The following is a 13860-nucleotide window of genomic DNA, read 5'->3' as shown; positions in this document are numbered from 1 at the left end:
TTGAGGAATTTCAGGAAAACAAGTAGTGACTGTATTGGAATTGCGGAAGATATTACCGAGGAGATAGGGTGTGGTATCCACAGTGCCCCTTGCTCTGAGTAAATGCAGGATTAAGGTGGTAGCTGGAGGTGTGCTGCACAGCTGCAGCCACTAGAGCATAAGGAGATCCCTCAGGTATATAGGGAGCACCTGAGGCAGAAAGGTTTTTGGTGGGTTTTGAAGGAGTGCAGGTTGGAGAGGAGATGGATACCCTGACGGATTGGACTGACCTACCTGGAACCTGACTTTGGATTGTAACTTGGCTTATTGGCAACTCTGATTGATTGGACTGATTTACAAGGCCCAGTGGATTGGGATTTGGCAAAACAGTGACGCATCAATCGAAGCCTTGCAAATGAGGGCAAAGTTGGGGCACTGCCTTTGCAAAGTGCTTGGAAACACACCTCACAGTAGAGTGGTTCTGATGGACATTTCATGGAGTTTTTTTTTTTTTTTTTAAGGAAAAATTTTGCAGCTAGAGAAGGTGGGAGGGGGGAGAGGCAGCCTAGGTCAACCAGCGGAGTAATCACACAGTTCAAAAACTCCACAAATGAACTCCACTCCTGCAGCCAAAAATGTGACAAGTTGTTCCCATTCAATACGTGAAGGTCATCCATCCTCACTTCTCTGGCTCCTGGCTATGTTGTTACCAAAAAGGGCTGTTTTGTTTAGGGGGAATTATTACACTACCCTCTTTGGAACCTCAGGATCGCAGGCAGGATAACAAGACGGCGTAATGCAGAGAAATTCCTTCTTGCTTAAAAGGGAGACTGAGAGAAAGACAACTTTCAGTAAAAGATTATAGTTTTATTACAAGGCACAAAGGTATACATAATCCACATGGAAAAATGGTAAGTATATGTCTACTTGAATCCTAGTACTTGGATCCAGTGTACCTAACTTTCATGGTGGTTGCATGTGAAAAGTATTTGGTGCATCCGAGGAAATCAGAAAAGGATAGGTTGTAGGGAAGGATTTTAGGGGTCCCTGATCTGCCAACCCAGTTGCTGACTAAAGATGGGGAGAGAAGGGGAGAAAAAAGGGAGGGGAGGAGAAGGGAAAAGGTTCCAGACACAGATATAGTTACTTGTCTTGTGGAGCAGTTGGATGGGGGGGAAGAGTCCTGGGAGTCCCTCATGGGCCTCTTGAGTCTTTCCCCTCTTGAGCCAAGCTCTCACCGAGCCTAGACCGTGCCACTTAAAGGCTAAATTGAGGCTTACGTGGCTGATTGCTTCTCCATACAAAAACATTCCCTTCCCAGGGGAAATAAGTACGTCAGGGAGAAGATGAGGTGAGAATCCTTTTCTCTGGGATCTAGCTTCCCATGCATCATGCATTTTTTTTTTAGTGGAGGATTGAGTCATGTGAGCCCCCCCCCCCAGCCAGTCAGAAATTATTCTTGAGTTCAGAGAATAGAAGTTCAGAGGGAAACTTTTGCACAGGGGAAAGTTCATGTCAGCACTACTTTTTCTAGGAGCCCCCTGCCTCCCTTGGCCTGCTGATAGCAATTATATTTGCTATAAAGTGCCTAACTAAAAAAATCTGGGCACTGTATGGCAGGTACAAGAAGCCAGTGTTCCTGCCTGCAGGCTCACAGTCTAAAATGTGACAGACGAAGAAGAGGGGGAAATTGACTTGCAGAGTGTAGAGCACTGAAGAATTTTAAAAAATATATTTTTAAAAGCTGGCGAAACTATCATTGTAGTCATACGCTCTCACGTAACACCAGAACCAGGGGACATCAACTAAAATTTAGTGTTGGGATAGTTAGGAGAGACAAAAGAAAATATTTCTTTACTCAGCCTGTGGTCGGTCTGTGGAACTCCTTGCCACAGGATGTGGTGATGGCACCTGGCCTGGACGCCTTTAAAAGTAGATTGGACAAGTTTCTGGGGGAAAAATCCATTATGGGTTACAAGCCATGATGTGTATGCACAACCTCCTGATTTTAGAAATGGGCTATGTCAGAATGCCAGATGCAGGGGAGGGCACCAGGATGAGGTCTCTTGTTATCTGGTGTGCTCCCTGGGGCATTTGGTGGGCCGCTGTGAGGTCCAGGAAGCTGGACTAGATGGGCCTATGGCCTGATCCAGTGGGGCTGTTCTTACCTCATCTTTCTCCTTTCCTGACCCTCTACTTCCATTGCCAACCCTCCCTATGTTCTTCTGCCTGCCCATCCCCTTTGTAAGGTGGGAACAGCACAACCTTTCACCTGTTCAGCCCCTGTGTGCCATTCACAGCCCAATTCGGAGCTTCCTGGCACCCTCTGAAGCAGCGGCACCAAAGCAGCTACCACTGTATCCAGTGGGTGCAGGGAAGCCACTGGGACACTTTCATCCTCTTCCTCCGGGAAAATCCCAAGACCCACCATGGGGCTTCTCAAGTCTGTGCTGGCGATTTTGCAGGCAAAGACTTGAGACTCCATGTCAGGCCTCCCAGTCCAACATGGAGTTCAGGATCCAGCAGAGCAGAGCTCCAGCAGTACCACCCCCTCCCACCCCAGTTACCTTCCCCTGCCTCATTCCACCTACTCCCTGCCTGCTCCCACTCCAAACTACTTACTGCCAGCCAGCGCTGCTGGAGCGCTGGCCAACTCTCTACCCAGTGCAGATGTTCAGTGCTGACTGGCCCTGGCCTAACACTGGTGGCCCCTCCTCCCCAGGTGCTGCAGACATGCCTGGGTGTTTGCGATATCAAGCACTGGTGTTGGAGCTCAGCGCTGGTGCTGGGGGGCTTTAGGACGGGCCTAAGGAAACTCAACCAGTGGTGTCACTAAGGTTGGTTTCACACACCCCACTGACCTCCTCCTGTACCAGCCATGGCCAGAAAAGTGTCCAAAACACAGGTCTACTGGGCTTACAGAAGCAAAGACCTACCCAGTAGATTTGGCCTCATGGAGAGTGAAAGAGGCTGGGCCAACCAGCAGACCAGGTCTACCAGGTGGGTAGACCTGGGCTCCAGAGACGTTTTTATCCATAGCCAGGGAAGACCTGGGCTCCAGAACTGGAGATGAGCTATTTGTATCATCCCCTTGATGGTGTGTAGTCTACACCTCCTACTGACACCACTGAGCTCAACCAACCACTGCCAGAAGCTTCCATCACTCTGACCACCACAGCTGCCACATCTCTTGCAGTGTTACTATGTGGAATTACACATCTCAAAATAAAAGCAAAGCTGAATCCAGACTGTGTTTTTTCAATCTGTGCTTGTGTGTGCACGCATGGGGGGGGGGGTGTCATCTTATTAAATGCTCCTCTTCTTACAGATTAGGGAAAAAGGAGCATGTCAGGGCAACCAGAAGGTTTTCTAGCAGTGTGAAACTGACATTTGATGTGTGAAGGAGCAAGGAGCACAGGTTTTTGCCCTCAGGCCATGCCTGGTTTGGATGAACAAAGGAGGTTTAAGGACACTGTTCATGGCCTATTAAATTCCTTGAGTGGGGTTCTCTGTCACACAGGTACATCTGCCTGAGAGGAAACACTGAGGCTGTGAGAGAGTAAGATGCCTGCCCACTGTTTCAGTGAATAGAAGAGTGAACAAAGAAAGAGCTACAGGCTGGCAGCTAGCATGTATTCTGACAGGCAGATCTGATTGATTGATTGATTGATTGATTGATTGATTGATTGATTGATTGATTGATTGGGGGCAAGCAGGCATATTTTGGGTATGCAAATTTGCCAGCTGGGGACATAACCTACTGTTGCTTGCAGGAATTTTCCACTGTTTCCTGACTCCATCCAATGTTCGGCCTGTATATTTGTAATCAACATTATCCTTATTATTAACAGTATTTATATACTGCTTTCAACAAGAAAAGTTCACAAAGTGGTTTACAGACAAAATTGAATAACTAAACGGCTCGCTGTCCCAAAGGAGCTCACAATCTAGAAAGATGCAGAAGAACCCCAGCAAACAGCCACTAGAAAAGACGCTGCACTAGAGTGAAGAGGGACAGTTGCCCTCCCCCCACTATTAGAGGAGCACCACTTGAAAAAGTGCGTGTGTGCCAATCAAGGTTTTGAGCATGAGGATGAGGATGATGAAAAAGTGCCTCTTTACCCAGTTAGCAAGAGGCAAAGGTACCACATATCTCCCTTGATACATACTACAAAGATACCACATATCTCCATTGATCTCCACTCCCAAGGACGCCATGTCTCAGGTAGCGCAGCATCCCTGGAATATCTCACTTTTGAGAAAGTGGGGCACGAGCTCATAACAAGAGGCTTCATCCTCATTTTCTACATGGATGGTTGGCAACCTTCAGTCTTGAAAGACTATGGTATAAGCCTACAGCACCCGGTATTCCCAGGCAGTCTCCCATCCAAGTACTAACCAGGCCGGACCCTGCTTAGCTTCCGAGATCAGACGAGATTGGGCATGTGTGGATTTTTAATTTTTGTTATTTTGTGTGGAGGAACTATCAGCCATGTGAACCACCATCTGTGGTTTGATGTGGTGCAGCCCACACTCTCACCTTCATCTGCTTTGGGGGGGGGGAACTATGCTTTACATTCCCTTGTCCTATAAGAGTCCCCACTTGCCTTACAGTCACGTAGAGTTTGCCTCTCTCGCATGCATGCACCACCCGCACAAATGCCCATGTTTGCCTCCTGCGCCTGTTTGTGGGGAATCACGGACACAGAGGCAATGCGCGGCAGGGCAGCTGAGGACTGCGGCAGGTGTGAAAACCCCTAGGCAGCTCATCATTTCTCTTCTCCGGGATTGCTGAAGCTCCAAATGATCATCCTCACAAACGAGCCTGGGAAGGTCCCTTTAGAGGGCTTTTGCCCTGAATTGCCTCATCTGGGGAAGAGAGGCCTGCTGGCAAGATTCCAGCCTGGAATGAGTTCTGGCAGTTCTGAGCAACAACCATTTGTTCCCTGCAGCAGCCGTTTATTTACCTCTAATTGCTCCTCGAAGCTTCAAAAGCATTACCAACGGTAAGCATGTAAACAACACATATTTACAATGCTCCCTTCCCAAAGGGAAGACACACTGGCTAGAAAAAGACGTTGCTTTCTTTTTTGAGCAGCAAGAAAATGAACACCTCGGAAATCAGGCTACAGCACAAACCTAAACCAATCAGTCCAACTGCACAACTGCTTATTCTTAGGGTCAAACTTGACTGGAAGCCCATGATTGGTGCCAGCCTGCTTGTTTTTATGTGGGAAACAGCAGCTGGATGCAGACATAGCGGCAGAGGGGAGCTCAACCCCCCCCCCCCATCCTGGCACTGTCTTGATTGTGCCCCATGTGCCTGCTATTTTCCCTGGGAAAAATGCTTTCATTTTTGACAAGGGAGTTTTTTTTTAGTAGCCATAGAGTTGGAGCAATCCAGCAGCTTTATATGTTGAAGCATCCTTGTGGCATAAACTAACCATTTGCCCAGGGACAAGTGAGGTGATACCAGATATGCCCCAGTGTCAGGCCATTGGCCAACAAAAGATAACTCTGGACTGGCAAAGAGGAGGAAGGCCCCAAGAGGAAAGGGAGCAGGGGTCTGACAAATGCCATGCCAACAGGAGCCACAGACAAACATGTGCAAAGAAAATAAAAGACAGGGCAGTGAATCCCTAAATTCCCCCATTTAGGGCGCAATCCTATCCTGCACTGGAACAGGCAAGCCAAGAGGCTTGCACTGTATCCAGCACAGGATAGGGGCCCTAAGTGGCTCAGTCAAAGGTAAGGGGAAACTTTTCCCCTTACCTTCAGGTAAGGCACCCTGGTCCCTATGGGTCTCTTCAGACTTGCGCCACCTCCTGAGGTGGCACAAGTCAGACGAGAGCAGAGCAGATTGAAGGCTTTCCAAACTCCCTGCGAATGGGGGTTCAGGTCTGACATAACTACCGGGTCCCAGCCCCACCTCCCCCTCCCCAACCGCCTGCCCCCAGGCTGCCCCATTGCCCGCTCCAGAACGCCTCCCTCCCACCTCCTCCCCGCCCACCCCAGAGCCTTACATCAGCCCAGTAGGTCTGACACAAGCTCAGTGCACCAGCCTTGTCGACTTCCAAGCATGTTTGCGACCCTCCTGGGCTGGCACAAGGGACTTGCACCGGCCCAAGAGCAACTCTGGATTGCGCCCTTAGAAATTTAGCAGCATTTAGACACCTTAAGTAGATGAGTTTCATTGGGTTAGGGTTTTCTTGACCACAAAATGGTTGGGCAATTGAAACACATTCGTACCTGTACCTCTGAAATTTAAAGAAAGCTTTCATAATACGGGTATGCATCACTTAACAACAGGGATACGTTCTGCGAAACCCACCATTAGGCGCATTTGTCATTGTCCAAACAATGTAGAGTGACAACTGGGTAGCACCCCAGAATGCCTTGCAGGGCTGGGAAAGCAGGAATGCAGCTAGCTGGTGAAAGCACAAAAGGAAATCACAGGAGGTGCAGGTTAGCTGATTGGGCCGGCAAGGAAAGAGGGAAGAAAGCTAGCCTGGTGAGTTTGGCAGGACCACCGTTGCATATGTGGTCCATCTGTTGACCAAGGCGTTATGCAGCACGTGCCTGTGGTAGCATTTATGTCTCAAGGCAGATTCTGGGACAGTGGCCAAGACTCCCTTAGACAGGATTCCAGGCTGGGCTTGAGTCTGATCACCTCTAGCTCTGTTACAATAGCTCTGCTATGGCAGTCCTAGGCTTAGAAAATCCAATTACATTGGGCTGTGCCCATACTGCGGTTTTCCAGTCTGGTTCCCTCCATAAGCCACTGTGCTCCACCCTCTACCCATCAAATTCAGTCTCATTCCTCCCTGAGTTCCTCCTAGTTCCACCCCACAGACATTCAGTTCTGTTCCTGAGCCTCCAGATACCATCCTGCTTACCTGGTCCTGTCCAGAGCTCTAACACTTCCATTTAAATACAAAGTTAGCAATCTGACTTATCCTTAATTATTAATAATGATGGGGCTTGGCATGAATTGTAGTACAGCAAATGGTGTTGATGAGCGACTTTGTCAGAACGGAATGCAGATTCTTCTGATGGATTCCAATGGCTTCTTTCCAATGTCTGCTGTTGAGCGGCTATGTTGTCATGCCATTAGAGGCCCAAGAAGAAAAATAAGGAAATTACAGGCCCTGCTTTCTTCAGCATCCAGCACTGGTGTTATACAAGCTTGTTGTTTTTAAATAACTACATGGTGTTTATGAGGCTCTCATTTCTTGATCTTATATAGAAAAATCCTCTGGTGCATGATGGAGGGAGGGGCGTTGCCACTCAGTGATGTGCTAGGGGCTGTGGGCCACACCACATGATACACTCAAGGTGATGTGACACCACTACTGGCCAAAATGGTGAAAAACTTTTGATTTTTCCATATAATACCATCATATCATTCAATGCATAATTTCATGCAGAATGCAATGAAATAAACCACATTGAAATATCTGTATGCTATCAAAAGTTATGACCAAATAACCAGAAAAGGAAAACACAACTGCCTTATGTAACAAAAAGTGAATTTTCAGAGCTCAAAACTGAGCAATGAGACTGATTGTTCCAAGAGCCAGTGAGGTGTTACTGTGGCTCAGCAGGGAACCAATAAGGTGCTACTAGAAGTCAGTTCTCATTTTCATGTATCAGAGCTAATACGAGAACTCTTATTCAGTTGTGTGTCATCAAGTTGGCTGCTGGGGTTTTTTTGGTTATTGATTTGTTGGGTGACGTGCTGACGGGGTGACATCAACCCTGGTGATGCCACTGCATTTAGGTTGTGCATATGATATAATTTATTCTGTATGGTCTAGTACAAGAGGAGGTCCATCATGGGGGTGACGCAATGAGCTCTTGCACTGCGTGACACGGTTTCCACTTGTCTGACAGGTTTTAGGCCACGTTTTGATTAAGTCTGATTTTTTTTTTAACATAGCTGAGAAGGGAGCAACCAGAACTGCAGGTAGTGGTAGTGGTGATGGTTGTGGTTGTGGAAGTAAGGGCCCTTTAGTGCTTTGCCCCCTCAGTCGCTCCCATCCCACCATGCACTATTTTAAGCAGAAAAGAAGCTTCCGCTGACTTTCAATGAGAGCTTTACTTCTCCTTAAAATAGCTCAGGGACAGGCAAGGCAACTGGGATCAGAAATGGGAAATGCAAAAAGTTAAGGGTCCCCTACCACTATCACCTGTCTGATGACCTGTTTTAGGTTGTGCCCCCCCCCCCAAGTATTACAAAAAAGAAAAACTGACACGTTGACAGCACAATCCTATGCATGCCTTACTCAGAAGACTCATTTAACTCCATGGGACTTGCTTCCAGGAAAGTGTACCTCAGGGCCCAATCCTATGCAGGGGCAGCACTGGTGGTCTGTGCACTGCCCCAGCAACAGCCGTTGCAAACACGCCTTAACGCACGTCATGGTGGTCAGGAGAGGAACGGCTCTGGCAGAGAGGCCGGCACCAGTTGGCACTGGGCCTCTACACCACTTGGACGGACAGCAGGAGCCCATGGTGGTGAGTTGGCCACTGAGCAGCAGGGAGACGTTATGGGGGAGGGGGAAGGTCGGGACGGGATGAAACTGGCAGGGGGAGAATGGCCCAGGGGTGGTTCAGGCTCTGGAGGGAGCAAGGATGGCAGCAGAGACTGCCACTAAATCCTATCCCCCCCACACATGAAAGCAATTTCACTGATGTTCCCTTACCCCAAACAGACCTCCACCTGGCTTGTTGGCCCCACAGGATACAGTGACAGCCATTTCAGCACTGCTATACCATGGTGCAGGCAGCCAGCATAGGATTGGGCAGTTATGCATGTGTCATGTCTGGCCCTGCAATCTGTCACTAGTGCTGCAAGAGAATTCATAAAGTCTGTGTGCTTTCTCACCCAAAGGGAGCTAAACCCTGGTCAGCACTGCTCCTGGGACTTCTCCCCTCTCAGGGAAGTAGGGAAATCCACAACTCGATGCTAGTTAATTGTAGTAAAAGATCAAAGAATCAGCTTGCTGCCACTTGACAAAAGCGTTACCTGTGGCTCCATTGTTCCCTCCTTCTGCCACATGAAAGATGGAGCTTTCATGCATAGAAAGTATTAACTGACCCATTTTCTTTTTCCTCTCCAAGCTGTTGACCCCAACGGTTTCAGGGTCACATACTGCACAAAATGCTCAGTCAGATCAACAGTTTCCCCAAGTTTTTCTTTTTGCTTTCCCCACAATAGCTGTGGGGAAGCTACAACCAGGTTTGGAAGTTTGAGTGGGGGAGAGCAGCACGTATCACTTATCAGTATCCCATGCACTATTTTCTTATCAAAACTACCTGAGTTTTTTTAACCCATGGGGGGGGGAGTATAAATTGTGGACCTCTTCCCCCATGGAGAGGAAAGCAGATCTCGGAAGCTAAGCAGGGTCAGGCCTGGTTAGTACTTGGATGGGAGACCACCTGGGAATACCAGGTGCTGTAGGCTTATACCATGTTCTTGGAAGATAAGCAGGGTCAGGCCTGGTTAGTACTTGGATGGGAGACCACCTGGGAATACCAGGTGCTGTAGGCTTATACCATGATCTTGGAAGATAAGCAGGGTCAGGCCTGGTTAGTACTTGGATGGGAGACCACCTGGGAATACCAGGTGCTGTAGGCTTATACCATGATCTCGGAAGCTAAGCAGGGTCAGGCCTGGTTAGTACTTGGATGGGAGACCACCTGGGAATACCGGGTGCTGTAGGTTTATACCATAGTCTTTAGAGAATGAAGGTTGCCAACCAGTGTTGATAAGAGGAATCAGTCTTCAGGTTCAGAGATAAGAACCTTCTCCCCCTCCGCTGCTTAAACATCTTATCCAGAGATTGCTACTGTTTGTACCTGATTCAGGGGGAAAGACCTCTGGGGAAACATTCAGATGACTGAATATCACATGTAGTTTGACCCTCAGGTTGGCATAAATAGCAGAGCAGGGCTGCTTGGTGCTCGGGGGGGGGGGGGGAGAAAGTTGACTCTCAGGAGCTGACTCTCAGGGGATCCTAGAGGTGTAGCAGTGGAGATTCTTTCTGGACAAGAAACCAATAGATGCCCTCACAGGCTCGGCAAGGAAGTGAGATTCTGTTCTACGTATGTCAAGGGGCCAGCTTGAACAATACTCCCCATCATGTGTGGAGAAGAGCAAGGTCATCTCAACCTTGCCTAATCACGTGAAGCTAGGATGGCCAAACCAGCCATGGTTCCATCACATGGTTTCAATACTATGCAATAGGGAGCTGAATCTACATGTTCCAGCCTGCTGTGATTATGCAGGACTGTGGATGGTGCACTGGGGTGGGGTGGAGATGGAGCAATGCTCTCCATACACAATAGACCACCACATCAGAAGTATCATCAGAACAAGGCCACAGGCAATCCTGGACTTTGGTTAATCCAGGGGTGCCAAACATAAGGCCTGTGGGTCGAATGCGGCCCCTGGAAGCAATTTATCCACCCTAGTACAATTCGGTTCTCCCAAAGTGATAATTGTGGTCTTTCATATCTTGAAAACTTGAACAAGACTTGCACATTTTCCTTTCTGTCTGCATTATGGTGAAACATCCTTCATTGCATTCAGCCTGGTTGGACTTGTGTTTTGTTAGGAAGTTCTTCAGTTTTGCATTTTATATCTCTATGGACACAATCCAAACTGCGCCTTGGGCCGGCGCAAGTCCCTTGCTTGGCCCAGGAAGGTCACAAAACAGCCGTGAGGCACATGTGCACCTCCTTGAGAGCTGGCTGGGCCAGCGCAGGGATGCGCGCCAATCCGCGGAGACTAAATTCAGCCTCCGCACTGACTTCAAGGGAGGCTTGTGTCAGCTGAGCTCGGCTGACACAAGAGACTGCGGAGGGCAGGGAGCAGGTAGGGAGGAGGTGAGAGGGAGGTGTTCCAGGGTGGGGGGAGGGCAGGCAGGCACCCCTGGAGGTGGTACAAGTCCGAAGAGATCCATTGGGGCTGCGGTGGCTTACCCGGGGGTAACGGGAAAAGTTTCCCCTTACCTCCAGCTGAGCCACTTTGCGTCACTTTCTTGTGCTGGATACAGCGCAGTCCCCCTGTCATGTCTGTTCCAGCGCAAGATAGGATTGTGCTGTAATTTTAGATCTTTTTCTGGATGCAGTTGCTGCATCTGCTTTATCTTTTCTGTAGTCTTATTCAGCTGAAAGTTTCCAAGCTTTCATTCTTGGGGCCCCGTGGCACATCCAGCTTTTGAGGCCACTAATCATAACTGACTGATTAACTGATGAAAACAAAAGAAGGCACACACACACACACACACACCCCAAAAAAAGAAAGAAAAAAGAAAGAAAGAGGAACAGGTAAGTTGCATATTGTAAGTATAAGGAACATGTAAGTACCCTTTGGGGAGAAAGGCGGATTACAAATCAAATAAATAAGTAAATACATTTCTTTTACAAAATTACATCTCTTACTTGCTTAAATTTACAGCTCTCAGGTGAGAGAGCAGATTACATTTTGATCCAACAGGAAGTTACATAAAAACAAATGGAAAAACTGATCAATTAAAAAAAATATTCACAAGTGTCATAAGTTCGAGCCCTCACTGAGCTTGGGGCACAAACGGCCCTCCCAGGGATCTCTCTGTTCTTGCCAGCACCTTTCATTGGGGCACCCTATTTCTTTTGTGGCTTACCGCTGCGGGTCAACAGCAGAGCAACCTGACCCCAGCAATCATTTTCACCATTTTCCTTTAATTCCATTTATATCCCAACTTCATAAGAAGAACATAAGAACATAAGAACAGCCCCACTGGATCAGGCCATAGGCCCATCTAGTCCAGCTTCCTGTATCTCACAGCGGCCCACCAAATGCCCCAGGGAGCACACCAGATAACAAGAGACCTCATCCTGGTGCTCTCCCCTACATCTGGCATTCTGACTTAACCCATTCCTAAAATCAGGAGGTTGCGCATACACATCATGGTTTGTACCCCATAATGGATTTTTCCTCCAGAAACTCGTCCAATCCCCTTTTAAAGGCGTCTAGGCTAGACGCCAGCACCACATCCTGTGGCAAGGAGTTCCACAGACCGACCACGCGCTGAGTAAAGAAATATTTTCTTTTGTCTGTCCTAACCCGCCCAACACTCAATTTTAGTGGATGTCCCCTGGTTCTGGTATTATGTGAGAGTGTAAAGAGCATCTCCCTATCCACTCTGTCCATCCCCTGCATAATTTTGTATGTCTCAATCATGTCCCCCCTCAAGCGTCTCTTTTCTAGGCTGAAGAGGCCCAAAACGCCGTAGCCTTTCCTCATAAGGAAGGTGCCCCAGCCCCGTAATCATCTTAGTCGCTCTCTTTTGCACCTTTTCCATTTCCACTATGTCTTTTTTGAGATGCGGCGACCAGAACTGGACACAATACTCCAGGTGTGGCCTTACCATAGATTTGTACAACGGCATTATAATACTAACCGTTTTGTTCTCAATACCCTTCCTAATGATCCCAAGCATAGAATTGGCCTTCTTCACTGCTGCCGCACATTGGGTCGACACTTTCATCGACCTGTCCACCACCACCCCAAGATCTCTCTCCTGATCTGTCACAGACAGCTCAGAACCCATCAGCCTATATGTGAAGTTTTGATTTTTTGCCCCAATGTGCATGACTTTACACTTACTGACATTGAAGTGCATCTGCCATTTTGCTGCCCATTCTGCCAGTCTGGAGAGATCCTTCTGGAGCTCCTCAAAATCACTTCCGGTCTTTACCACTCGGAAAAGTTTGGTGTCATCTGCAAACTTAGCCACTTCACTGCTCAACCCTGTCTCCAGGTCATTTATGAAGAGGTTGAAAAGCACCGGTCCCAGGACAGATCCTTGGGGCACACCGCTTTTCACCTCTCTCCATTGTGAAAATTGCCCATTGACACCCACTCTCTGCTTCCTGGCCTCCAACCAGTTCTCAATCCAGGAGAGGACCTGTCCTCTAATTCCCTGACTGTGGAGTTTTTTCAGTAACCTTTGGTGAGGGACCGTGTCAAACGCCTTCTGAAAGTCCAGATATATAATGTCCACGGGTTCTCCTGCATCCACATGCCTGTTGACCTTTTCAAAGAATTCTATAAGGTTTGTGAGGCAAGACTTACCCTTACAGAAGCCATGCTGACTCTCCCTCAGCAAGGCCTGTTCGTCTATGTGTTTTGAGATCCTATCTTTGATGAGGCATTCCACCATCTTACCCGGTATAGATGTTAGGCTGACCGGCCTATAGTTTCCCGGGTCCCCCCTCTTTCCCTTTTTAAAAATAGGGAAAGTTGGAACTTCCTTCCAACATTGAGCACAGGACAGCATGCCTGGGGATTATTGGAGAGTCTCTTCTGCTGGCTCTGGCCAGCCCATGTCCTGCATTGCTTTGGCAAGGTGGCTGAGTCCTGGGCCTTCAAACTGACCGCTCTGGCTCCATTACTATTCAGCATGGCTATCATCCATCTTTCAAGTACTGCTAACAAAGGTTCCCTAACTGATTGCTGGAGGCATTTGTGCTCACCACAGGTGACCTGTCAAGTGGTTTTTTGCAATCCTAGCCTATTCATCATTGTTCCAAAGGGCAAACATCAGAGCAGAGCAGGCTACATTTATTGAAAGCACAAGTGGCATGCAGAAGGAGTCTCTGGGAAAGGGCAGGGTCATTGTATCCTTCTGTGGGAAATCTGGTGGCCTTCCAGTTCTAGGGGACTGTTGGGATAATTTGACGTCTCTGTTGGGACAATCCTATACTTGGCACCATGTGCTCCTGCAAGAGCCATGCAAGAGCCAGTGAAAGCAAGAAGGTATCATTGCCCTTTCCAGACATCCAGAGCTGCACATATGGGAGGGGAGCTCTGGTGCCCATGGTTTATTGGGA

The sequence above is a fragment of the Tiliqua scincoides genome, chromosome 2 (genome assembly GCF_035046505.1).
Source record: "Tiliqua scincoides isolate rTilSci1 chromosome 2, rTilSci1.hap2, whole genome shotgun sequence".
Classification (NCBI taxonomy): Eukaryota; Metazoa; Chordata; class Lepidosauria; order Squamata; family Scincidae; genus Tiliqua; species Tiliqua scincoides.
Note: the sequence above shows the minus strand (reverse complement) of the source record.